Raw genomic sequence first — 27,203 nt, 5'->3', positions numbered from 1 at the left:
CAACTTTTGAGGTCCAATTTCTTCTCTTACCCTTGGGAAAATAAAAAATTTGGGACGAAAAGATAATTTTTGTGAAAGAATGATTTTTAATTTTTACGGCTCTGCATTATAAACTTCTGTGAAGCACTTGGTGGGTCAAAGTGCTCACCACACATCTAGATAAGTTCCTTAGGGGGTCTACTTTTGAAAATGGTGTCACTTGTGAAGGGCTTCAATGTTTAGGCACATCAGTGGCTCTCCAAACGCAACATGGCGCCCAATCTCAATTCCTGTCAATTTTGCATTGAAAAGTCAAATAGCGCTCCTTCCCTTCCAAGCTCTGCCATGCACCCAAACAGTAGTTTACCCCCACATATGGGGTATCGGCGCACTCAGGACAAATTGTACAACAACTTTTGGGGTCCATTTTCTCCTGTTACCCTTGGTAAAATAAAACAAATTGGAGCTGAAGTAAATTTTGTGTGAAAAAAGTTAAATGTTCATTTAATAATAATAATAATAATTTTTATTTATATAGCGCCAACATATTCCGCAGCACTTTACAATTAAGCAAGGACATGTACAGACAATAAATTCAGTACAAGTTAAGACAATTTAAACAGTGATTAGAGATTAGGTCCTTGGTCGCAAGCTTACAGTCTACAAGGAAATGGGGGGACACAATAGGTGAAAAGTGCTTGTTATTTCAGGTCTGGCAATTATAATAAATAGGGATTTTTATATAAAGCTGCATGATCCGGTCATCAGCCCGTGTGTTTAAGTGCAATAGTCAAGTATCAAGTGCAGTTATCGTGTGCATGGAGGGTGTGGAGACAGATGAATAGTAGGGTGCAGATTCACATGCAGATAATATTTGGAAGAAGGGAACAAGACAAAGTTAGTTTACTGAGTAGTTGATGTGGTAGGCTTGTTTGAAGATCATTTTAATTTAAACATTCCGAAAATTCCTGTAAAACACCTGAAGGGTTAATAAACTTCTTGAATGTGTTTTTGAGCACCTTGAGGGGTGCATTTTTTAGAATGGTGTCACACTTGGTTATTTTCTATCATATAGACCCCTCAAAATGACTTCAAATGAGAAGTGGTCCCCAAAAAAATGGTGTTGTAAAAATGAGAAATTGCTGGTCAACTTTTAACCCCCTAACAAAAAAAATGTTGGTTCCAAAATTGTGCCGATGTAAAGTAGACATGTGGGAAATGTTACTTATTAAGCATTTTGTGTGACATATCTCTGTGATTTAAGGGAATAAAGATTCAAAGTTTCGCCAAATTTCGTTTTTTTTTCACAAATAAACGCAGGTAATATCAAAGAAATTTTACCACTATCATGAAGTACAACATGTCATGAGAAAACTATGTCAGAATCATCAGGATCCGTTGAAGCGTTCCAGAGTTATAACCTCATAAAGGGACAGTGGTCAGAATTGTAAAAATTGGCCCGGTCATTAACGTTCAAACCACCCTTGGGGCTTAAGGGGATAAAGAAAAGTGCCACTTTCCACACTTATTAGACTGCTCTGATTTGCTTGCACCTCCTGCATTATTGAGGTTTTCCAAGCTAAGTGCAATGTTAATGGGAAGGTTCTTGGATTTATTGAAAATAACAAAATCATCTATAATCACCTGCTGTCACCCTTGTGTATCCAGCGCCTGCTGATCTGTGGTCTATGCCAGCATTGGATGTGATGATTCTATTCACCTGTTACGAGCCTATGATTGGCTGTAGTGGTCAGATGACTTAATAAGTGCACCTTCAGAGAAACATCCAATGATGCGCTATTCAAGTTACTTGACTGCTGAAGCCAATCATATTCTGCAGAGGTCCTGTGATAGGTGAATAGTGAACAATAACTTCTTTTGACTGACCAGACCACAGGGTTGCCTGTGTTAGATACACAGTGACTATGGCAAATTTTGCTATCCTCAGAAAATCTAACACTATTAAAGATCTGTGATAGTTGGGCCCAAGTTGGAAATTTTGCTTTGGGGCCCACAAGCTTCAGATTACACCATGCAGGAGGCTTGAATGTTAGAACTTAAAATTCTGGACTCCTGCACTTCCCACTAGAGAGATTAGGAGCTTATTATATACTGTTTTACACTTAATATACAGTTAGGTCCATATATATTTGGACAGAGACAACATTTTTCTAATTTTGGTTATAGACATTACCACAAAGAATTTTAAACAAAACAATTCCGAGGCAGTTGAAGTTCAGACTTTCAACTTTCATTTGAAGGTATCCATGTTAAAATTGGATGAAGGGTTTAGGAGTTTCAGTTCCTTAACATGTGCCACTCTGTTTTTAAAGGGACCAAAAGTAATTGGACAGATTCAATAATCTTAAATAAAATGTTCATTTTTAGTACTTGGTTGAAAACCCTTTGTTGGCAATGACTGCCTGAAGTCTTGAACTCATGGACATCACCAGACGCTGTGTTTCTTCCTTTTTGATGCTCTGCCAGGCCTTCACTGCGGTGGTTTTCAGTTGTGTTTGTTTGTGAGCCTTTCTGTCTGAAGTTTAGTCTTTAACAAGTGAAATGCATGCTGTTGAGATCAGGTAACTGACTTGGCCATTCAAGAATATTCCACTTCTTTGCTTTAATAAACTCCTGGGTTGCTTTGGCTTTATGTTTTGGGTCATTGTCCATCTGTAGTAAGAAACGACGACCAATCAGTTTTGCTGCATTTGGCTGGATCTGAGCACACAGTATGTCTCTGAATATCTCAGAATTCATTTGGCTGCTTCTGTCCTGTGTCACATCATCAATAAACACTAGTGACCCAGTGCCACTGGCAGCCAAGCATGCCCAAGCCATCACACTGCCTGCGCCGTGTTTTACAGATGATGTGGTATGCTTTGGATCATGAGCTGTACCACGCCTTCTCCATACTTTTCTCTTTCCATGATTCTGGTAGAGGTTGATCTTGGTTTCATCTGTCCAAAGAATGTTCTTCCAGAACTGTGCTGGCTTTTTTAGATGTTTTTTAGCAAAGTCCAGTCTAGCCTTTTTATTCTTGATGTTTATGAGTGCCTTGCACCGTGCAGTGAACCCTCTGTATTTACTTTCATGCAGTCTTCTCTTTATGGTAGATTCGGATATTGATACGCCGACCTCCTGGAGAGTGTTGTTCACTTGGATTGCTGTTGTGAAGGGGTTTCTCTTCACCATGGAGATTATTCTGCGATCATCCACCACTGTTGTCTTCCGTGGGCGCCCAGGTCTTTTTGCATTGATGAGTTCACCAGTGCTTTCTTTCTTTCTCAGGATGTACCAAACTGTAGATTTTGCCACTTCTAATATTGTAGCAATTTCTCGGATGGGTTCTTTCTGTTTTCGCAGCTTAAGGATGGCTTGTTTCAACTACATGGATAGCTCCTTTGATGGCATGTTTACTTCACAGCAAAACCTTCCAAATGCAAGCACCACACCTCAAATCAACTCCAGGCATTTTATCTGCTTAATTGAGAATGACATAACAAAGTGATTGCCCACACCTGTCCATGAAGTAGACTTGGAGTCAATTGTCCAATTACTTTTGGTCCCTTTAAAAACATTGTGGCAAATGTTAAGGAGCTGAAACTCCTAAACCCTTCATCCAATTTTAATGTGGATACCCTCAAATGAAAGCTGAAAGTCTGAACTTCAACTGCATCTGAATTGTTTTGTTTAAAATTCATTGTGGTAATGTCTATAACCAAAATGAGAAAAATGTTGTCTCTGTCCAACTATATATGGACCAAACTGTAATAGCACAGTATGTAATAAGGTCCTACATTCACCCCAGTGGCAGCTTGAGCCAACCAGAGTTATATGTTTTTAGTTTATGTACATTATATACAGTGAATGTACTGCTCTAATTCAGAAAAGTTGGTTCCAACTTCTATAAAGAAAAAAATTAATTAAGATTTTATTTTTTTCCCACAAAAATGTTATTTGGCCCCAAATTTAGCATTTTTCACAACTGTAAAAATAGAAAATGGACCATACAATTTGTTGTGCAATTTCTCTTGAGTACACCAATACCCCATATACCCCATAAACTACTCTTTGAGAGCACAGCAGGGTTCATAAGAGAAGTAGCATAATTTGACTTTTGGAGCGCAAAATTATCTGCAATAGATATCGAACACCATGTTACGTTTGTAGAGCCCCTGATGTGCCTAAACAGTGGAAATCCCTCACAAGGGACATTATTTTAGAAACCACTCCCCTCAAGGAATTTATCTAGATGTCTGGTGAGCACCTTGAACCCACAGGTGCTTCACAGAATTTTATTAAGTTGAGCCATGAAAATAAAACATCACATTAGTTCCACAAAAATGTTGCTTTAGTCCCAAATTGTTTATTTTCAGAGGGGTAACAAGAGAAAATGGACAATACAATTTGTTGTGGAATTTCCCGAGTAAATTGATACCCTATCTGAGGTGGATAACTAGTCGGGTGCATGGTAGGGCTTAGATAGGAAGGAGCACCATTTAGGACTTAAGGAGCACAAAATTGGATGGAATAGATAGCGGGTGCCCTGTCATGTTTAGACAGCCCCTGATGTGCCTAAACCATAAACCTCCCCTCAAAGTGACCCCATTTTGGAGACTATTGCGGCGCGCCCCCAAGGGCTGTGGGGTACTCGGAGCCGGGCCCCCTTCGGTTCTAAGTGGGGGATATCACGGTGGCGGACCAAGTCCGTGGCGCTCGGGAGGTCCGTTGATGAAATGGGGGGTTAGGTCTTTAAAGAGATAGTGTTCGTGATGCCACCTGTGGTATTCGGTCAGGGTGACCGACGCTGCTTAGGGGTCCGATGGGGTGATATTACGGCAGCTAGATGGTATACCTTCCCACAGATGAAGTATGTCCTCAGGGCTTCCCAGAGTGTAGATGGTGGGTGGTGGGTGGTAGATGATGTAAGGCGCAGTCAATAACAAGGACACAAGGTTGCAGTCTCTTTACCTTTACTGAAGGCTTCAGCAGCCACAGTCCAGGGTAGGGACCACAGGGTAGGCATAGTCCGGCTGGTCTGAAGGCAAATCCAGAGTCCCCTTATCCAGGTGGAATTCAATAGCCTTCCTCTAGCGCAGTGGTCTCCAACCTTTCTGACCTTCGAGAGTCACATTCAGCTCTGCAAGAGGGTCATGAGCTCCTGTCCCACCTCACAGTAGTGGCAACCAAAGCCACAATTACGGGTATAATGATAGCCAAAGCTTTTCTACACCAATCACCCCAAAGCAGTATACCAAGATCCAGGGGGTTCCACCAAACCCCCATTCAGCAGTCTCCCATCACACACTCCCAACACAGTCACATCCAGCTTCAAACACCTCCTCTGACCGGTAGTATCATCCTTTATCTAGCGTACCATACTTAAATTATCTGTAAACCCCCAAGACCAGTAGATGTGTACCCAAATCTGTTCTTCTCTGCAGGGCTACTCACAAAGTTCACCATTTTGAGATGTGCTCTTCATACCAGTTTACTAAATCTGGAGCTAATGCACCAAGCTGGCAGACAGCCGCGAGCCACAATTCATGGGACCGCGAGCCACATGTGGCTCCCGAGCTATAGGTTGGGGACCCCTGCTCTAGCGCCTGGGCATGGTAGTACCTCCCTGCTGAGCAACTCGGTAAGGTCCTTACAACTATTTCAGATGTTAAGTCTCTTCTCTCTGTCCCCCTTATGGATAGGACAAACCCGTATGACTGGTGGCCTGAGACTATTTATAGGGACCCTAGAGATGCCCCGGCCCCCAAAAGTTGCCACCCTGCCTCCTGGGTATATGGTCGGGCAGCCGATGTGGAATCGACTGTCCTGCCAGTCTCTGAAGTAATGGTATAGAGATCCTTACTCCCTCGGTGTTCTGGCTATCGGTAGTGCGCTTCAGAAGAAGGCAGCCTGCTTCTAGCTGGTCTCCTTCTGATATTCCTCTCCTGTTGCTATGACTTCATTGCTCACTCACTGCAACACAATTCCTTTCGTGTCCTTTCTTAGGATGCTGCCGCATGGGATGCAGGCGCAGCTCCATGTACCTTCGTCTTCCACAGGCCACAGTCTGGAGCTGGCTGGAACCCACTCCAACCAGCTTCTGCCAAACTCGGTCGGGACTCACTGTCTGGGTGAAGCCCTGTCAGCTTCTGTCTGACTCCTACTCCCTCCAGTCAGCTTCTGTCTAACTTCCTAACCAACCCACCAGTTTTACCTAAGTGTGAGGAGTGCACTAATAGATAGAAGCATTGCTCCCCCTGGCGGACTGGAGTGTGAAGTGTGTTTTGTGCTTGTGATTAGGGTTGAGCGACTTTTAGTTTTTTAGGGTCGAGTCGGGTTTCGCGAAACCCGACTATCTCAAAAGTCGAGTCGAGTGAAATCAGCCGATTATCGCGAAAAGTCGGGGATCGACCGAAACACGAAACCCAATGCAAGTCAATGGGGAAGCATAGTCAGCAGTGAGTGGAGGCCAGGAAAACACCTACAGTGCCCATTTTAATGGCAAAAACATCCATTCTTGTTACTGAAGCTTGTCAATCTTAATTTACCTTATAATAATAGTAAGGCATTGGAAATTGGGGGTCATTTGGCTAAAGTTGTGGGAGGTAGGGCTGGTTCAAGTATTTAGTGGGCCCAGGAAATCTGGACCACGTCATGGCAGTGGAGCAGGGAGAGGTAAGTATTTAAACTTTGCAAGTGCTGTGATCCTGAGCAAGCAGGGAGGGCCCACTCGTTGGCATTGGCACTGGCACAGGGCCCCTCAAAGTACGGCGGTGTGTTTGCATGGCGGGGGCGCCTCCCACCGGCAGCGACACTTTTGCGTACTATGAGGGGCCCTGTGCCAGTGACGTCGCCAACGAGTTTCCCCCCCCCACCTGATGAAGGAACCTGCACTTTCATCTGCACCTTCCTCTTTTTCCCCGTGTAAGGTGGTATGGTATGCGGGAAGGGGAACCTAACTTTCAGCAGGGTCACATTCTGGTTGTGTAGCGTGCACGGGGAATGTAGCGTTATGGGTCAATGTACCAGTAGACTCATCTATCACTGGCTGGGCAATGGGCAGGATGAGGAGGAAACACAGATATAGGCCCAAAGAATAAAGTGGGCTAAATGCAGTTCAAAATTGGTAACAGGACTAACCAGGGGGCATTGCTTTGTTCAGTGGAGTACAACTGTAATGAGAGGCTGACACAGTGAGTAAGCCCAAATCAGTAAGTAGGCTAAATGCAGTTCAAAATTGGTAACAGAAGTAAACAGGCGGCACTGGTTTGTTCAGTGTAGGAGAACATCAAGGAGCGTCAGACACCGTTAGTAGGGCCAACAAAACAAGTAGGCCAAATGCAGTGTTATATTAAAAACAATTTAATGAGAGCCTGAAGATAGAAGCTAGGGAAAGGCAACCTGGAGAACACCTTGGAGCGGAAGACACCGTTTGTAGAACCCATACCCAACTTGTAGGCCTAATGCAGTGTTGTTTCAACAACTACTTAACAAGAGCTTCAAGATAGAAGCTAGGGAGAGGCAACCTGGAGAACACCTTGGAGCGACAGACACCGTCTCTACAACCAAGACCCAACTTGTAGGCCTAATGCAGTGTTGTTTCAACAACTACTTAACGAGAGCCTGAAAATGGAATTTCAGGACAGGAAACCAGGAGAACAGCATGGAGCGGCATACACCGTTAGTAGGCCCCAACCACACTAGTAGGCCAAATTCTGTGTAATATTAACTAATAACAACTACTTAACGAGAGCCTGAAAATGGAAGTTCAGGACAGGAAACCAGGAGAACAGCACGGAGCGGCATACACCGTTAGTAGGCCCCAACCCAACTAGTAGGCCAAATGCAGTGTAATATTAACAACTACTTAACGAGAGCCTGAAAATGGAAGTTCAGGACAGGAAACCAGGAGAACAGCAAGGAGCGGCAGACACCGTTAGTAGGCCCCAACCCAACTTGTAGGCCAAATGCAGTTGTTCCATTTAACAACTATTTAACAAGAGCCTCAAGATAGAAGCTCAGGAAAGGCAACCAGGAGAACACCTTGGAGCGGCAGACACTGTTAGTAGGCCCCAACCAAACTAGTAGCCCCACTGCAGTTGTAAAATTCCGATAGGCTGAAAACCTGATAATTGCAGGTAATTTTTTTAAAGAGGACCACTGTATTGAGTGGTGCTGCAAGACACTGTTAGTAGGCCTTACACCACAAAGTTGGCTCGATGCAGGTGTAAAAAAGATTACATGGGTACACGGTCTGCATTGGTATGCTCAGTGGAGGACAATTGGAAGGAGGGACCGCAGACACACTTAGTAGGCCTAAAATTTTAAAAAAATAGGCTCAAAGCAGTTTGAATTATCTTGCAGGGGTACACAGGCAGCATTGGTGTGGTCAGCGGAGGACAATTTGAAGGAGGGACCGCAGACACACTTAGTAGGCCTAAAATTTAAAAAAATAGGCTCAAAGTAGTTTGAATTATCTTGCAGGGATACACAGGCAGCATTGGTGTGGTCAGCGGACGACAATTTGAAGGAGGGACCGCAGACACACTTAGTAGGCATAAAATTAAAAAAAATAGGCTCAAAGCACCTTCGATTATCTGGCAGGGGTACACAGGCAGCATTGGTGTGGTCAGCGAAGGACGATTGTAAGGAGTGTCTGACACAGTTAGTACTCCCCCCAAAAAAATAGATGTTAATGTCTCGCAAAACAACAAAGCCAAAAAAAAAAGGGTGGCATACTTAGGTACAGGGGTGGGCTCCTCTGCTGAGTTTCAGACATAGTAATTTGGCGCTAAGTATTTACTGGTGTCAATATAGGACACTGACCCTGACTATTGTAACTAGCATCATACATGTCAACAAATTTGTATTGTCAGTGCCAGGCATTGAAGGATGTCAGCGCATAGACTAAACATTGGTGGAGCTGTGAGAGATAATTTTGCAAGTGGTAGAGCACTGTTTGAGCTGGGGGGGAACTCTCTTGCGGCCGGCGGTACAGGCCCAGGGCCCCTCATGTTACAACGGTGTGTCTGACGTTGGGTGCACGCCACCACCGCCAGAGACACTTTATTGTACTATGAGGGGCCCAGTGGCAGTGCCGTCGACCAAAAGCGGGCACACCCACCTCTTCAGACAAACGGCACTCTCACGGGTGCTTGCGCCAAGTGGCGAGACCACGGCACCGTGGGGGGAGTTAGCCCATTTAGGGAGGTGTAAACATGTCGTATGCTGGACAAACAGCTGCTGCAAATTAAGAGATTGGAACAGTCAGTAAGACCAGTCCACAAGCAAGACCTTTTTATAGGAAAGCTAGGTGTCAGCCGGGAAAGGTGGGGCAAAATAATTAGAAATCCATGAGTGGTTCATTTTAATGAAGGTTAGATCATCAACATTTTGGGTAGCCAGACGAGTCCTTTTTTCGGTCAATATTGAACCAGCAGCACTGAATACTCTTTCTGATAGCACACTAGCTGCTGGGCAAGCAAGCTCCTGCAATGCATATTCTGCCAATTCAGGCCAGGTGTCTATTTTGGATGCCCAGTAATCAAATGGGAATGACGGTTGAGGGAGAACATCGATAAGGGATGAAAAATAGTTAGTAACCATACTGGACAAATGTTGTCTCCTGTCACTTTGAATTGATGCTGCAGTACCTGTCCTGTCTGCGGTCATTGCGAAATCACTCCACAACCTGGTCAGAAAACCCCTCTGTCCAACGCCACTTCTGATTTGTGCACCTCTAACACCTCTGCCCTGTTGCCCCCTGCAGCTCGTGTGAGAACCATCACCGGCGCTGTGTGCTGGGAATGCCTGAATCAAACGGTCTACAAGAGTTGCTTGTTTGGTTGCTAATATTTGTTCGAGGTTCTCATGTGGCATGATATTTTGCAATTTCCCTTTATAGCGAGGATCAAGGAGGCAGGTCAACCAGTAATCGTCATTGGTCATCATTTTAATAATGCGTGGGTCCCTTTTGAGGATACGTAAGGCATAATTCGCCATGTGGGCCAAAGTTCCAGTTGTCAAATCTGCGGTTGTGCTGGGTTGAGGGGCAGTTTCAGGCAAATCTACGTCACTTGTCTCCCTCAAAAAACCTGAAACCGGCCTTGCAACGCCACCAGTTTCTATTGGCCAGGAGAAGCTTCCTCATTCAAAAAATACTCATCCCCATCATCTTCCTCGTCCTCCTCCTCTTCGCCCACTACCTCGTCCTGTAGACTGCCCTGACCAGACAATGGCTGACTGTCATCAAGGCTTCCCTCTTCCTCGGCTGCAGACGCCTGCTCCTTTATGTGCATCAAACTTTGCATCAGCAGACGCATTAAGGGGATGCTCATGCTTATTATGGCGTTGTCTGCACTAACCAGCCGTGTGCATTCCTCAAAACACTAAAGGACTTGACACAGGTCTTGTACCTTCGACCACTGCACACCTAACAACTCCATGTCTGCCATCCAACTGCCTGCCCGTGTATGTGTATCCTCCCACAAATACATAACAGCATGCCTCTGTTCGCACAGTCTCTGAAGCATGTGCAGTGTGGAGTTCCACCTTGTTGCAACGTCGATGATTAGGCGATGCTGGGGAAGGTTCAAAAACCGCTAATGGTTCTGCATATGGCTGGAGTGTACGGGCGAACGGCGGATATGCGAGCAAAGTCTGCGCACTTTGAGGAGCAGGTCGGGTAACCCCGGATAACATCTCAGGAAGCACTGCACCACCAGGTTTAAGGTGTGAGCCAGGCAAGGAATGTGTTTCAGTTATGAAAGGGCTATGGCAGCCATAAAATTCCTTCCGTTATCACTCACTACCTTGCCTGCCTCAAGATGTACCCTGCCCAGCCATGACTGAGTTTCTTGCTGCAAGAACTCGGACAGAACTTCCGCGGTGTGTCTGTTGTCACCCAAACACTTCATTCCCAATACAGCCTGCTGACGCTTGCCACTAGCTGTCCCATAATGGGACACCTCGTGTGCAACAGCGGCAGCTGCGGATGGAGTGCTCGTGCGACTGCGGTCTGTGGACGAGCTCTCGCTTCTGCAGGAGGACGAGGAGGAGGGGGTGCGAACGCCTACAGCCAACTGTTTCCTAGACCGTGGGCTAGACAGACCTGTCCCACTATGGCTGTCCCCTGTGGACCCTGCATCCACCACATTAACCCAGTGCACCGTGATGGACACGTAACGTCCCTGGCCATGCCTACTGGTCCATGCATCTGTTGTGAGGTGCACCTTTCTACTGACTGATTGCCTGAGTGCATGGACAATGCGGTCTTTGACATGCTGGTGGAGGGCTGGGATGGCTTTTCTCGCAAAGAAGTGTCGACTGGGTAGGTCATAGCATGGTACTGCGTAGCCCATCAGGGCTTTGAAAGCTTCGCTTTCAAGTAACCGGTAGGGCATCATCTCTAACGAGATTAGTCTAGCAATGTGGGCGTTCAAACCCTGTGTACGCGGATGCGAGGATGAGTACTTCCTTTTCCTAATGAGAGTCTCATGTAGGGTGAGCTGGACTGGAGAGCTGCAGATCGTGAAACTAGCGGGGGTTCCGGTGGACATGGCAGACTGAGAGAGGGTTGGAAATGGTATTCTTGCTGGTGCCCTACATGCAGTGTTTCCTACCATGAACCTGGTGATTCCCTGACTGCTTTGGCCTGGCGACGAAACCTGCACATTTACTGCAGGTGGTGCGGGAAATGGTGGGCTTACAGTGAGGGAAGGGATGTAGCGTTGCTGACTAGCTTCATTGGCCGAGGGTGCTACAACCTTAAGGGATGTTTGGTAGTTAGTCCAGGCTTGCAAATGCATGGTGGTTAAATTTCTACGCATGCAACTTGTATTTAGACTTTTCAGATTCTGACCTCTGCTTAAGGTAGTTGAACATTTTTGACAGATGACTTTGCGCTGATCATTTGGATGTTGTTTAAAAAAATGCCAGACTGCACTCTTTCTACTATCGGATACCTTTTCAGGCATTGCAGACTGAGCTTCTTTAACCGGATGGCCACGCTGTCCTATAACTGGTTTTGGTTTTGCCATGCGTTTTTGGCCAGATACTGGCCTGGCAGATGGAACCTGTTGCGATGTTGATGCCTGCTGCGGTTCCTCCTCCTCCGCTTCAGAGCTACTGCCGCCTGCACCCTGTTCCCCCAATGGCTGCCAATCGGGATCAACAACTGGGTCATCTATGACCTCCTCTTCTATCTCGTGTGCAACTTCGTCTGTGTCACCGTGTAAGCCGGTGGTATAGCGTTCGTGACGGGTCACCATAGTCTCATCAGGGTCTGATTCTGGATCAGTACACTGCGAGGGCAATGTTCTGGTCTGAGTCAAAGGAACAGCATAGTAATCTGGCTGTGGCTGTGCATCTGTGCACTCCATGTCCGATTCAACTTGTAATGGGCACGACCTGTTAACTATTTCACTTTCTAACCCAGGAACGGAATGTGTAAAGAGCTCCATGGAGTAACCCGTTGTGTCGCCTGACGCATCCTTCTCTGTTGTTCTTGGTGAAGAAGACAAGGAAGCGACTTGTCCCTGACCGTGAACATCCACAAACGACGCGCTGCTTTTACATTTAGCAGTTTCAGAAGAGGAGGTGAAAGAGCTAGAGGCTGAGTTAGCAAGGAAAGCCAAAACTTGTTCTTGCTGCTCCGGCTTTAAAAGCGGTTTTCCTACTCCCAGAAAAGGGAGCGTTCGAGGCCTTGTGTAGCCAGACGACGAACCTGGCTCAACAACTCGAGACTTAGGTGCTATATTGCTTTACCTACGACCACCTGATGCTCCACCACCACTACCATCATTACCAGCTGGCAAAGACCGCCCACGGCCACGACCTCTTCCACCAGACTTCCTCATTGTTTGAAAAACGTAACCAAACTAACGGTATTTGTTACTGTAAAACCGGTTAGAAGGTGAACTCAAAATACTGTTGGATTTATATATCCCTTTATAGGTGGGTGAGACTGCAGGGAAAATCAGGCCCAATGTATAACAGTACACAGCTTCAGTGGCAGACAGATATGCCACTAACAGGACTGACGCAGATGCAGACACTACCAATAAAAATCTCCCCCTTTTTATTTTTTCTGGGAGAATATTGAAGAAATGTGGCCCACTCTTATACAGTATATGTTCTGTGGCATAAAATGAAAGACAGATGCCACACACACGACTAGCACTGAGGCAGAATTGCCAATCTTAATCTCCCACTATTTTTTTTTTATTTATTGGAGAATTGGCAAGAAATCAGGCCACTGTTAGACTGTATGTTTTCTGTGGCGCAAAATGAGAGACAGATGCCACACACAGGACTGGCACTGAGGCAGAAATGCCAATCTTAATCTCCCACTATTTGTTTTCCTGGGAGAATTTAAAAAAAAATGTGGCCCAGTATTACACACTAGGTTTTCTGTGGCACAAAATTAGAGACAGATGTCACACACAGCACTGGCACTGAGGCAGAATTGCCAATCTTAATCTCCCACTTTTTTCTTTTCTGGGAGAATTGTCAAAAAATCTGGCCCAGTGTTACACACTAGGTTTAATGTGGCACAAAATTAGAGACAGATGGCACACACAGGACTGGCACTGAGGCAGAAATGCCAATCTTAATTTCCCACTATTTTTTTTTCCATGGAGAATTATAAAAAAAATCAGGCCCAGTATTACACACTAGGTTTTCTGTGGCACAAAATTAAAGACAGATGCCACACACACGACTGGCACTGAGGCAGAAATGCCAATCTTAATCTCCCACTTTTTTTGTAACTTTATTGTGGGAGAATTGTCAAGAAATCAGGCCCAGTGTTACACACTAGGTTTTCTGTGGCACAAAATAAAAGACAGATGCCACACACACGACTGGCACTGAGGCAGAATGGCCAATCTTAATCTCCCACTATTTTTTTTATTTATGGGAGAATTGGCAAGAAATCAGGCCCACTGTTAGACTGTATGTTTTCTGTGGCACAAAATGAGAGACAGATGCCACACACAGGACTGGCACTGAGGCAGAAATGCCAATCTTAATCTCCCACTATTTTGTTTTTCCTGGGAGAATTTAAAAAAAATGTGGCCCAGTATTACACACTAGGTTTTCTGTGGCACAAAATTAGAGACAGATGTCACACACAGGACTGCCACTGAGGCAGAATTGCCAATCTTAATCTCCCACTATTTTTTTTTATTTATGGGAGAATTGGCAAGAAATCAGGCCCACTGGTAGACTGTATGTTTTCTGTGGCACAAAATGAGAGACAGATGCCAAACACAGGACTGGCACTGAGGCAGAAATGCCAATCTTAATCTCCCACTATTTTTTTTCCAGGGAGAATTATAAAAAAAATCAGGCCCAGTATTACACACTAGGTTTTCTGTGGCACAAAATGAGAGACAGATGCCACACACAGGACTGGCACAGAGGCAGAATGGCCAATCTTAATCTCCCTCTATTTTTTTTTCTGGGAGAATTTAAAAAAAAAATCTGGCCCAGTTTTACACACTAGGTTTTCTGTGGCACAAAATTAAAGACAGATGGCACACACACGACTGGCACTGAGGCAGAATTGCCAATCTTAATCTCCCACTATTTTTTTTTTATTTATGGGAGAATTGGCAAGAAATCAGGCCCACTGTTAGACTGTATGTTTTCTGTGCCAGAAAATGAGACACAGATGCCACACACAGGACTGCCACTGATGCAGATTTGCCAATTTTAATCTGCACCCTTTTTTTTTTCTTCAGGGAGACTAGTGAATAAATCTGGGCCACTGTATTAGAGTATATTTTCTGTGGCAGAAAGTGGCTTGAAGAGATATAACGAAAAAAAAAAAAAGGGACTGTCCTACAATTACTATCTCCCTGCAGTAATCTCAGCAACGTATGGCAGGCAGCAATTACAAGGAGTGGACTGCTGCACAAAAAAGTCAAAAGTGTGGACAAACAAGCAAGATAGCTGTGCAGAAAGGAAGGAGCAACAGGATTTGTGCTTTGAAAAAAGCAGTTGGTTTGCACAGCTGCGTACAAACAGCAATGCAGCTATCAGAGAGCCTTCTAGGGCAGCCCAATGAGCTACAGCGCTGAGGGAAAAAAAATATAGCCTCCACTGTCCCTGCAAACAAAAGGTGGTGTTGGACAGTGGAAATCTCTACAGCACAAGCGGTTTGGGGGTTAATGTACCCTGCCTAACGCTATCCCTGCTTCTGACGAAGCGGCAGCAACCTCTCCCTATGCTCAGATCAGCAGCAGTAAGGTGGCGGTCGGCGGGAACACCCCTTTATAGCCCCTGTGACGCCGCAGAAAGCAAGCCAATCACTGTAATGCCCTTCTCTAAGATGGTGGGGACTGAGACCTATGTCATCACGCTGCCCACACTCTGCGTCCACCTTCATTGGCTGAGAAATGGTGCTTTTCGCATCATTGAAATGCGACTTTGGCGCGAAAGTCACGTACCGCGTGGCCGACCCCACACAGGGATCGGGTCGGGTTTCATGAAACCCAACTTTGCCAAAAATGACTGATCCGTTTCGCTGAACCCTAGTTGTGATACCTGGACAGAAGATCTCCTTCATTGCCTTCAGACGTAATATCACTCCCCCTGGTGGAAGAATAACATTACTGCAACGAACCAGGACTCTGGGGCGCTGCACTATGCCCCTCATGGAATTTATCTAGAGGTGTGGGGAACACAGAATGAGCCATATAATTTGTTGTGAAATTTCTTCTGAGTACGTCGATGCCCCATATGTATGGGGAAAACAACTGGGCAGATGACAGGGCTCAGAAGGGAAGGAGCACTATGTCACATTTTGAGTGCAGATTTGGCAGGAATAAACTGCAAGCGACATGTCACATTTAAAGAGCCGCTATAGTGCCAAAACAGCAGAAACCACCCAGTTTGGAAAGTACACCTTTTGAGAAATTCGTCTAGGGGTGTAGTAGGCAGACAATTCACTTGATTGTGTAACATTGGGCTGCGGAAATGAAAAAAAAAATTTCCACTAAAATGTTGTTTTAGCCCCAAGTTTTTAATTTTCAAAAGGGCTACTGGGAGGAAATGGACCACACAATTTGTTACAACACACCAGTCGATGTCAAAAGTGTCACCATCTGCCTAGTTACAGGGAATTTTCCATCAGGGCTTCCTTCTGAATCACATATTTCAGCGATTTACACAGAAACCCCGTTGTAGGCGCACAGTGTAGGGCGCAGGATAAATGTGCACTGAGCCTTTCTACAATCTTTGTGAGGCAGAATAAATAAATCAACAGTAGGTCAAGAATTGATTTGATTTATTTTATACACTGTTCATCATGCAGTATAAGTGATAAGATGGCTTTATTCTTCAGGTGGTGCGATTATAGCTGAACAGTTTTGCGTTGCCATATTTTGAGAGCTATAATTTTTTGGTATTTCTGCCAACAGTCATGTGAGGGCTTGTTTTTTTTGGGTTGACATTTTCTTTGGTACCATTTTCGAGCGCACATTTTTTGATTGCTTTCTATTCCGATTTTTAGGAGGCAGAATGAACGAAAAATAGCAATTCAGGAATTGTTTTTTAATGCCGTTCCCTGTGTGAAAAAATTGAGAAGACATCTCCATTCTCTGGGCAAGGATGATTACAGCGATACCACATATATATAGCCCATGGCTTCAGGAAGATGGCAGCTGGAGGTGGTGCTTGTGCAGATTAAGACCTCGGCTGGGGCAAAGGCTTCAGGAAAATGGCATCTGAGTAAGCAATGCACTCCTCTCTGTCTCACCACCGGCATCGGGCCTGCAGCATCACACCGCATCTGATACTGCAGACTTTTCTAAACTGGATTCCAGCCTTTGCTATTTTAGGAAGTGTGGTCGATGAGAAGGAGCCGGAAAACTGTTTACTAGGGTTGAGCGACCTTGACTTTTTTAGAGTCGAGCCGTGTTTCGCGAATCCCGACTATCTTAGAAGTCGAGTCGAGTGGAATCGGCCGATTATCGCGAAAAGTCGGGTATCGCCCGAAACACGAAACCCAATGCAAGTCAATGGGGGAGCATAGTCGGCAGTGAGTGGAGGCCAGGAAAACACCTACACTGCCCATTTTAATGGCAAAAACATCCATTCTTGTTAAAGAAGCTTGTCAATCGTAATTTACCTTATAATAATTGGAAGGCATTTGAAATTGGGGGTCATTTGGCTAAAGTTGTGGGGGGTAGGGCTGGTTCAAGTAATTAGTGGGCCCAGTAAATCTGGACCACGTCACGGCAGTGGAGCAGGGAGAGGTAAGTATTTCAACTTTGCAAGTGCTGTGATCCTGAGCAAGCAGGGGGGGCCCACTCGTTGGCATTGGCACTGGCACAGGGCCCCTCAAAGTACAGCGGTGTGTTTGCACGGCGGGGGCGCCTCCCACCGGCAGCAACACTTTTGCGTACTATGAGAGGCCCTGTGCCAGTGACGTCGCCAACTAGTATTCCTCCCCCCACCTGATGAAGGAACCTGCACTTTCATCTGCACCTTCCTCTTTGTCCCCGTGTAAGGTGGTATGGTATGCGTGAAGAGGAACCTGACTTTCAGCAGGGTCACAATCTTGCTGTGTAGCGTGCACGGGGAATTTTGCGTTATGGGTCAATGTACCAGCAGACTCATCTATCACTGGCTGGGCAATGGGCAGGATGAGGAGGAAACACAGATATAGGCCCAAAGAATAAAGTGGGCTAAATGCAGTTCAAAATTGGTAACACAGGACTAACCAGGGGGCATTGCAGTGGAGGACAACTAGAATGAGAGGCTGACACAGAGAGTAGGCCCAAATCAGTAAGTAGTCGACATGCAGTTCAAAATTGGCAACCGTAGTAAACAGGCGGCCCAGCTTTGTTCAGTTGAGGAGAACAGCAAGGAGTGGCAGACACCGATAGTAGGCCCCAACCCAACTAGTAGGCCAAATGCAGTCTAACATTAACAACTACTTAACAAGAGCCTGAAAATGGAATTTCAGGACAGGAAACCAGGAGAACAGCAAGAAGTGGCAGACACCGATAGTAGGCCCCAAACCAACTAGTACGCCAAATGCAGTTGTTCCATTTAACTACAATTTAATGAGAGCCTGAAGATAGAAGTTCAGGAAAGGCAACCTGGAGAACACCTTGGAGTGTAACACACCATCTCTCTACACCCCATACCCAATTTGTAGGCCTAATGCAGTGTAGTTTTCTACAACTACTAAACGAGAGTCGGAAGACCGAAGCAATGTGGACGAAACCTGGGGAACACCTTGGAGTGGAACACACCATCTCTCTACACCCCATACCCAATTTGTAGGCCTAATGCAGTGTAGTTTTCTACAACTACTAAACGAGAGCATGAAGATCGAAGCAATGGAGAGGAAACCTGGGGAACACCTTGGAGTGGAACACACCATCTCTCTACACCCCATACCCAATTTGTAGGCCTAATGCAGCGTAGTTTCCAACAACTACTAAACGAGAGCATGAAGATCGAAGCAATGGCGATGAAACCTAGGGAACACCTTGGAGTGGAACACACCATCTCTCTACACCCCATACCCAATTTGTAGGCCTAATGCAGCGTAGTTTCCAACAACTACTAAACGAGAGCATGAAGATTGAAGCTCAGGAAAGGCAACCTGGAGAACACCTTGGAGTGGAACACACCATCTCTCTACACCCCATACCCAATTTGTAGGCCTAATGCAGCGTAGTTTCCAACAACTACTAAACGAGAGCATGAAGATTGAAGCAATGGAGAGGAAACCTGGGGAACACCTTGGAGTGTAACACACCATCTCTCTACACCCCATACCCAATTTGAAGGCCTAATGCAGCGTAGTTTCCAACAACTACTAAACGAGAGCATGAAGATTGAAGCTCAGGAAAGGCAACCTGGAGAACAGCTTGGAGTGGAACACACCATCTCTCTACACCCCATACCCAATTTGTAGGCCTAATGCAGCATAGTTTCCAACAACTACTAAACGAGAGCATGAAGATTGAAGCAATGGAGAGGAAACCTGGGGAACACCTTGGAGTGTAACACACCATCTCTCTACACCCCATACCCAATTTGTAGGCCTAATGCAGCGTAGTTTCCAACAACTACTAAACGAGAGCATGAAGATTGAAGCAATGGAGAGGAAACCTGGGGAACACCTTGGAGTGTAACACACCATCTCTCTACACCCCATACCCAATTTGTAGGCCTAATGCAGCGTAGTTTCCAACAACTACTAAACGAGAGCATGAAGATCGAAGCAATGGCGAGGAAACCTGGGGAACACCTTGGAGTGGAACACACCATCTCTCTACACCCCATACCCAATTTGTAGGCCTAATGCAGCGTAGTTTCCAACAACTACTAAACGAGAGCATGAAGATCGAAGCAATGGCGAGGAAACCTGGGGAACACCTTGGAGTGGAACACACCATCTCTCTACACCCCATACCCAATTTGTAGGCCTAATGCAGCGTAGTTTCCAACAACTACTAAACGAGAGCATGAAGATCGAAGCTCAGGAAAGGCAACCTGGAGAACACCTTGGAGTGGAACACACCATCTCTCTACACCCCATACCCAATTTGTAGGCCTAATGCAGCGTAGTTTCCAACTACTACTAAACGAGAGCATGAAGATCGAAGCAATGGCGAGGAAACCTGGGGAACACCTTGGAGTGTAACACACCATCTCTCCACACCCCATACCCAATTTGTAGGCCTAATGCAGCGTAGTTTCCAACAACTACTAAACGAGAGCATGAAGATCGAAGCAATGGCGAGGAAACCTGGGGAACACCTTGGAGTGGAACACACCAGCTCTCTACACCCCATACCCAATTTGTAGGCCTAATGCAGCGTAGTTTCCAACAACTACTAAACGAGAGCATGAAGATTGAAGCTCAGGAAAGGCAACCTGGAGAACACCTTGGAGTGGAACACACCATCTCTCTACACCCCATACCCAATTTGTAGGCCTAATGCAGCGTAGTTTCCAACTACTACTAAACGAGAGCATGAAGATCGAAGCAATGGCGAGGAAACCTGGGGAACACCTTGGAGTGGAACACACCATCTCTCTACACCCCATACCCAATTTGTAGGCCTAATGCAGTGTAGTTTTCTACAACTACTAAACGAGAGCATGAAGATCGAAGCAATGGAGAGGAAACCTGGGGAACACCTTGGAGTGGAACACACCATCTCTCTACACCCCATACCCAATTTGTAGGCCTAATGCAGCGTAGTTTCCAACAACTACTAAACGAGAGCATGAAGATTGAAGCAATGGAGAGGAAACCTGGGGAACACCTTGGAGTGTAACACACCATCTCTCTACACCCCATACCCAATTTGTAGGCCTAATGCAGCGTAGTTTCCAACAACTACTAAACGAGAGCATGAAGATTGAAGCAATGGAGAGGAAACCTGGGGAACACCTTGGGGAGGCAGACACCGTTAGTAGGCCCTACCAAAGTTGTACACCCAATGCAGTTTTAAAATTCCTAGAGGCTGAAAACAAGACTATTGACGCTCAGCTTTTTTCAAAGGAACACAACTGAATTGAGTGGCGCAGACAGACACAGGTAGTAGGACTCAAACCAAAAATGTGGCTCACTGCAGCAGAAAAAAGTTACAGGGGTACACAAGCTGCAGTGCTCTGGGCAGTGGAGGACAATTTCAATAGTGAACCGCAGACAGACTTTGTACGCCTACTATTAAAAAAAGGATGCTCTATGCAATTATAAATAGGTTCCAGGGGTACACGGGCAGCAGTGGTGTGGTCAGTGGAGGCCTAGTGGAAGGAGTGACCGCAGACAGGCATCGAAGGCCTAAAATAATAACACATGGCTGTAGGCAATTTTAAATTGGTTCCAGGGGAACACGGGCAGCAGTGGCCTGGTCAGTGTAGTAGTAGTAGAAAGAACGGACCGCAGACAGGCATCGAAGGCCTAAAATAAAAAAATTGGGCTGGCTGTAGGCAATTTTAAATTGGTTCCAGGGGTACACGGGCAGCAGTGGTGTGGTCAGTGGAGGCCTAGTGGAAGGAGTGACCGCAGACAGGCATCGAAGGCCTAAAATAATAACACATGGCTGTAGGCAATTTTAAATTGGTTCCAGGGGAACACGGGCAGCAGTGGCCTGGTCAGTGTAGTAGTAGTAGAAAGAACGGACCGCAGACAGGCATCGAAGGCCTAAAATAAAAAAATTAGGCTGGCTGTAGGCAATTTTAAATTGGTTCCAGGGGTACACGGGCAGCAGTGGTGTGGTCAGTGGAGGCATATTGTAAGGAGTGACCGCAGACAGGCATCGAAGGCCTAAAATAATAACACATGGCTGTAGGCAATTTTAAATTGGTTCCAGGGGAACACGGGCAGCAGTGGCCTGGTCAGTGTAGTAGTAGTAGAAAGAACGGACCGCAGACAGGCATCGAAGGCCTAAAATAAAAAAATTGGGCTGGCTGTAGGCAATTTTAAATTGGTTCCAGGGGTACACGGGCAGCAGTGGTTTGGTCAGTGGAGGCCTAGTGGAAGGAGTGACCGCAGACAGGCATCGAAGGCCTAAAATAATAACACATGGCTGTAGGCAATTTTAAATTGGTTCCAGGGGAACACGGGCAGCAGTGGCCTGGTCAGTGTAGTAGTAGTAGAAAGAACGGACCGCAGACAGGCATCGAAGGCCTAAAATAAAAAAATTGGGCTGGCTGTAGGCAATTTTAAATTGGTTCCAGGGGTACACGGGCAGCAGTGGTGTGGTCAGTGGAGGCATATTGTAAGGAGTGACCGCAGACAGGCATCGAAGGCCTAAAATAATAACACATGGCTGTAGGCAATTTTAAATTGGTTCCAGGGGAACACGGGCAGCAGTGGCCTGGTCAGTGTAGTAGTAGTAGAAAGAACGGACCGCAGACAGGCATCGAAGGCCTAAAATAAAAATATTGGGCTGGCTGTAGGCAATTTTAAATTGGTTCCAGGGGTACACGGGCAGCAGTGGTGTGGTCAGTGGAGGCATATTGTAAGGAGTGACCGCAGACAGGCATCGAAGGCCTAAAATAATAACACATGGCTGTAGGCAATTTTAAATTGGTTCCAGGGGAACACGGGCAGCAGTGGCCTGGTCAGTGTAGTAGTAGTAGAAAGAACGGACCGCAGACAGGCATCGAAGGCCTAAAATAAAAAAATTGGGCTGGCTGTAGGCAATTTTAAATTGGTTCCAGGGGTACACGGGCAGCAGTGGTGTGGTCAGTGGAGGCATATTGTAAGGAGTGACCGCAGACAGGCATCGAAGGCCTAAAATAATAACACATGGCTGTAGGCAATTTTAAATTGGTTCCAGGGGTACACGGGCAGCAGTGGTGTGGTCAGTGGAGGCATAGTGGAAGGAGTGACCGCAGACAGGCTTCGAAGGCCTAACATAACAAAAATGTCAATACAATGGTATTGTCAGTGGCAGGCATTGAAGGATGTCAGCGCATAGACTAAACATTGGTGGAGCTGTGAGATAATTTTGCAAGTGGTAGAGCACTGTTTGAGCTGGGGGGGGGACTGTCTTGTGGCCGGCGGTACAGGCCCAGGGCCCCTCATATTACAACGGTGTGTCTGACGTTGGGTGCGCACCACCACCGCCAGAGACACTTTATTGTACTAGGAGGGACCCAGTGGCAGTGCCGTCGACCAAAAGCGGGCACACCCACCTCTTCAGACAAACAGCACTCTCACGGGTGCTGGCGCCAAGTGTCGATACCACGGCCCCGTGTGGGGAGTTTGGCCATTTAGTGAGGTGTAAACATGTCGTATGCTGGACAATCAGGTGCAGAAAATTACGAGATTGGAAAAGTCATTCAGAATAGTCCACAGGCAAGACCTTTTCATAGGAAAGCTAGGTGTCAGCCGGGCAAGGTGGGGCAAAAGATTTCGAAATCCAGTTGTGGTTCATTTTAATGAAGGTTAGATCATCTACATTTTGGGTAGCCAGACGAGTCCTTTTTTCTGTTAGTATTGAACCTGCAGCACTGAATACTCTTTCTGATAGGACACTAGCTGCCGGGCAAGCAGGCTCCTGCAATGCATATTCTGCCAATTCTGGCCAGGTGTCTAATTTTGATGCCCAGTAATCAAATGGGAATGACGGAGGGAGAACATCGATAAGGGATGAAAAATAGTTTGTAACCATACTGGACAAATGTTGTCTCCTGTCACTTTGAATTGATGCTGCAGTACCTGTCCTGTCTGCGGTCATAGCAAAATCACTCCACAACCTGGTCAGAAAACCCCTCTGGCCAACGCCACTTCTGATTTCTGCCCCTCTAACTCCTCTGGTCTGCTGGCCCCTGCAGCTCGTGTGAGAACGATCATGGGCGCTGTGTGCAGGGAATGCCAGAAGCAAACGGTCAACAAGAGTTGATTGTTTGGTTGCTAATATTAGTTCCAAGTTCTCATGTGGCATTATATTTTGCAATTTGCCTTTATAGCGAGGATCAAGGAGGCAGGCCAACCAGTAATCGTCATCGTTCATCATTTTAGTTATGCGTGTGTCCCTTTTGAGGATACGTAAGGCATAATCCGCCATGTAGGCCAAAGTTCCAGTTCTCAAATCTGCGGTTGTGCTTGGTTGAGGGGCAGTTTCAGGCAAATCCACGTCACTTGTGTCCCTCCAAAAACCAGAACCCGGCCTTGCCGCGCCACCAATTTCCAGTGGCCCCGGAAAAGCTTCCTCATTAAAAATATAATCATCCCCATCATCCTCCTCGTCCTCCTCCTCCTCTTTGCCCGCTAACTCGTCCTGTACACTGCCCTGGACAGACAATGGCTGACTGTCATCAAGGCTTTCCTCTTCCTCAGCTGCAGACGCCTGATCCTTTATGTGCGTCAAACTTTGCATCAGCAGACGCATTAGGGGGATGCTCATGCTTATTATGGCGTTGTCTGCACTAACCAGCCGTGTGCATTCCTCAAAACACTGAAGGACTTGACACATGTCTTGAATCTTCGACCACTGCACACCTGACAGCTCCATGTCTGCCATCCTACTGCCTGCCCGTGTATGTGTATCCTCCCACAAAAACATAACAGCCCGCCTCTGTTCGCACAGTCTCTGAAGCATGTGCAGTGTTGAGTTCCACCTTGTTGCAACGTCTATGATTAGGCGATGCTGGGGAAGGTTCAAAGAACGCTGATAGGTCTGCATACGGCTGGAGTGTACGGGCGAACGGCGGATATGTGAGCAAAGTCCACGCACTTTGAGGAGCAGGTCGGATAACCCCGGATAACTTTTCAGGAAGCACTGCACCACCAGGTTTAAGGTGTGAGCCAGGCAAGGAATGTGTTTCAGTTGGGAAAGGGAGATGGCAGCCATGAAATTCCTTCCGTTATCACTCACTACCTTGCCTGCCTCAAGATCTACAGTGCCCAGCCACGACTGCGTTTCTTTCTGCAAGAACTCGGACAGAACTTCCGTGGTGTGTCTGTTGTCGCCCAAACACTTCATAGCCAATACAGCCTGCTGACGTTTGCCAGTAGCTGCCCCATAATGGGAGACCTGGTGTGCAACAGTGGCAGCTGCGGATGGAGTGGTTGTGCGACTGCGGTCTGTGGACGAGCTCTCGCTTCTGCAGGAGGACGAAGAGGAGGAGGAGGGGGTGCGAACGGCTACAGCCAACTGTTTCCTAGACCGTGGGCTAGGCAGAACTGTCCCAAACTTGCTGTCCCCTGTGGACCCTGCATCCACAACATTCACCCAGTGTGCCGTGATGGACACGTAACGTCCCTGGCCATGCCTACTGGTCCATGCATCTGTTGTCAGGTGCACCTTTGTGCTCACAGATTGCCTGAGTGCATGGACGATGCGCTCTTTAACATGCTGGTGGAGGGCTGGGATGGCTTTTCTGGAAAAAAGTGTCGACTGGGTAGCTCGTAGCGTGGTACAGCGTAGTCCATCAGGGCTTTGAAAGCTTCGCTTTCAACTAACCGGTAGGGCATCATCTCTAACGAGATTAGTCTAGCTATGTGGGCGTTCAAACCCTGTGTACGCGGATGCGAGGCTAAGTACTTCCTTTTTCTAACCATAGTCTCATGTAGGGTGAGCTGGACTGGAGAGCTGGAGATTGTGGAACTAGCGGGGGTGCCGGTGGACATGGCAGACTGAGAGACGGTGGGAGATGGTATTGTTGCCGCCGGTGCCCTAGATGCAGTGTTTCCTACTACGAAACTGGTGATTCCCTGACCCTGACTGCTTTGGCCTGGCAAAGAAACCTGCACAGATACTGCAGGTGGTGCGGAAAATGGTGGCCCTACACTGCCGGAAGGGATGTTGCGTTGCTGACTAGCTTCATTGGCCGAGGGTGCTACAACCTTAAGGGACGTTTGGTAGTTAGTCCAGGCTTGCAAATGCATGGTGGTTAAATGTCTATGCATGCAACTTGTATTGAGACTTTTCAGATTCTGTCCTCTGCTTAAGGTAGTTGAACATTTTTGACAGATGACTTTGCGCTGATCAATTGGATGTTGTTTAAAAAAATGCCAGACTGCACTCTTTCTAGCATCGGATACCTTTTCAGGCATTGCAGACTGAGCTTTAACCGGATGGCCACGCTGTCCTCCAACAGGTTTTGGCTTTGCCACGCGTTTTGGGCAAGATACGGGCCCGGCAGATGGAACCTGTTGCGATGTTGATGCCTGCTGCGGCCCCTCCTCCTCCGCTTCAGAACTGCTGCCGCCTGCACCCTGTTCCCCCAATGGCTGCCAATCGGGGTCAAGAACTGGGTCATCTATTACCTCTTCTTGTAGCTCGTGTGCAACTTCGTCTGTGTCACCGTGTCGGTCGGTGGTATAGCGTTCGTGATGGGGCAACATAGTCTCATCAGGGTCTGATTCTTGATCATTACCCTGCGAGGGCAATGTTGTGGTTTGAGTCAAAGGACCAGCATAGTAGTCTGGCTGTGGCTGTGCATCAGTGCACTCCATGTCAGATTCAACTTGTAATGGGCATGGACTGTTAACTGCTTCACTTTCTAAGCCAGGGACGGTATGTGTAAAGAGCTCCATGGAGTAACCTGTTGTGTCGCCTGCTGCATTCTTCTCTGTTGTTGTTTTTGCTGAAGAGGACAAGGAAGCGACTTGTCCCTGACCGTGAACATCCACTAACGACGCGCTGCTTTGACATTTACCAGTTTCACGAGAGGAGGCAAAAGAGCTAGAGGCTGAGTCAGCAAGATAAGCCAAAACTTGCTCTTGCTGCTCCGGCTTTAAAAGCGGTTTTCCTACTCCCAGAAAAGGGAGCGTTCGAGGCCTTGTGTAGCCAGACGACGAACCTGGCTCCACAGCTCCAGACTTAGGTGCAATATTTTTTTTCCCACGACCAGCTGATGCTCCACCACTACCACTACCCTCATTACCAGCTGACAATGAACGCCCCCGGCCACGACCTCTTCCACCAGACTTCCTCATTGTTTTAAAAACGTAACCAAACTAACGGTATTTGTTGCTGTCACACAACTTACACGGTGAGCTATAACTTCAGTATGATTTAGCTACCCCTTTACAGGTGAGTGAGACCACAACGAAAATCAGGCACAATGTTACACACTCTGTTGTTGGTGGCAACAAATGAGAGAGATGCCACACACGCAGGACTGTCACTGAAGCACAAATGTAAATATTAATCTCCCACTGATTTGATTTTTTTTTTTTTTCAGGGAGACTTTAGGAAAAAAAAATAATAGAATAAAATGATTTTTTCAGGAAGAATTTAGAAACCAAATAAAATAAAATTATTTTTTCAGGGAGAATTTAGAAAACAAATAAAACAATAAAAGGCTTTCTATGGCCCACTGAGTGACAGATGACGCACACAGGAGTCAGGAGTGGCACACAAGCCCAGAGGCCAATATTATTCTCCCAATGATTGATGTAGTGATTTTTTCAGGTAGATTTTGGAACCCAAATCAAGCTAAAAAAAAAAATAGGCTTTCTATGGCCCACAATTGGAGAGAGAGAGAGAGAGAGAGAGATGGCACACCCAGGAGTCAAGACTGGCACACAAGCAGAAAGGGCAATATTCATCTCCCACTGATTTGATTTTTTTTTTTTTTTCCAGGGAGACTTTAGAAAAAAAAATTATAAAAAAAAAGATTTTTTCAGGAAGAATTTAGAAACCAAATAAAATAAAATGATTTTTCAGGGAGAATTTAGAAAACAAATGAAAGAAAAAATAGGCTTTCTATGGCCCACGGAGTGA

The sequence above is a fragment of the Ranitomeya imitator genome, chromosome 4, assembly GCF_032444005.1.
Source record: "Ranitomeya imitator isolate aRanImi1 chromosome 4, aRanImi1.pri, whole genome shotgun sequence".
NCBI lineage: Eukaryota > Metazoa > Chordata > Amphibia > Anura > Dendrobatidae > Ranitomeya > Ranitomeya imitator.
This window is presented reverse-complemented; position numbering follows the sequence as displayed.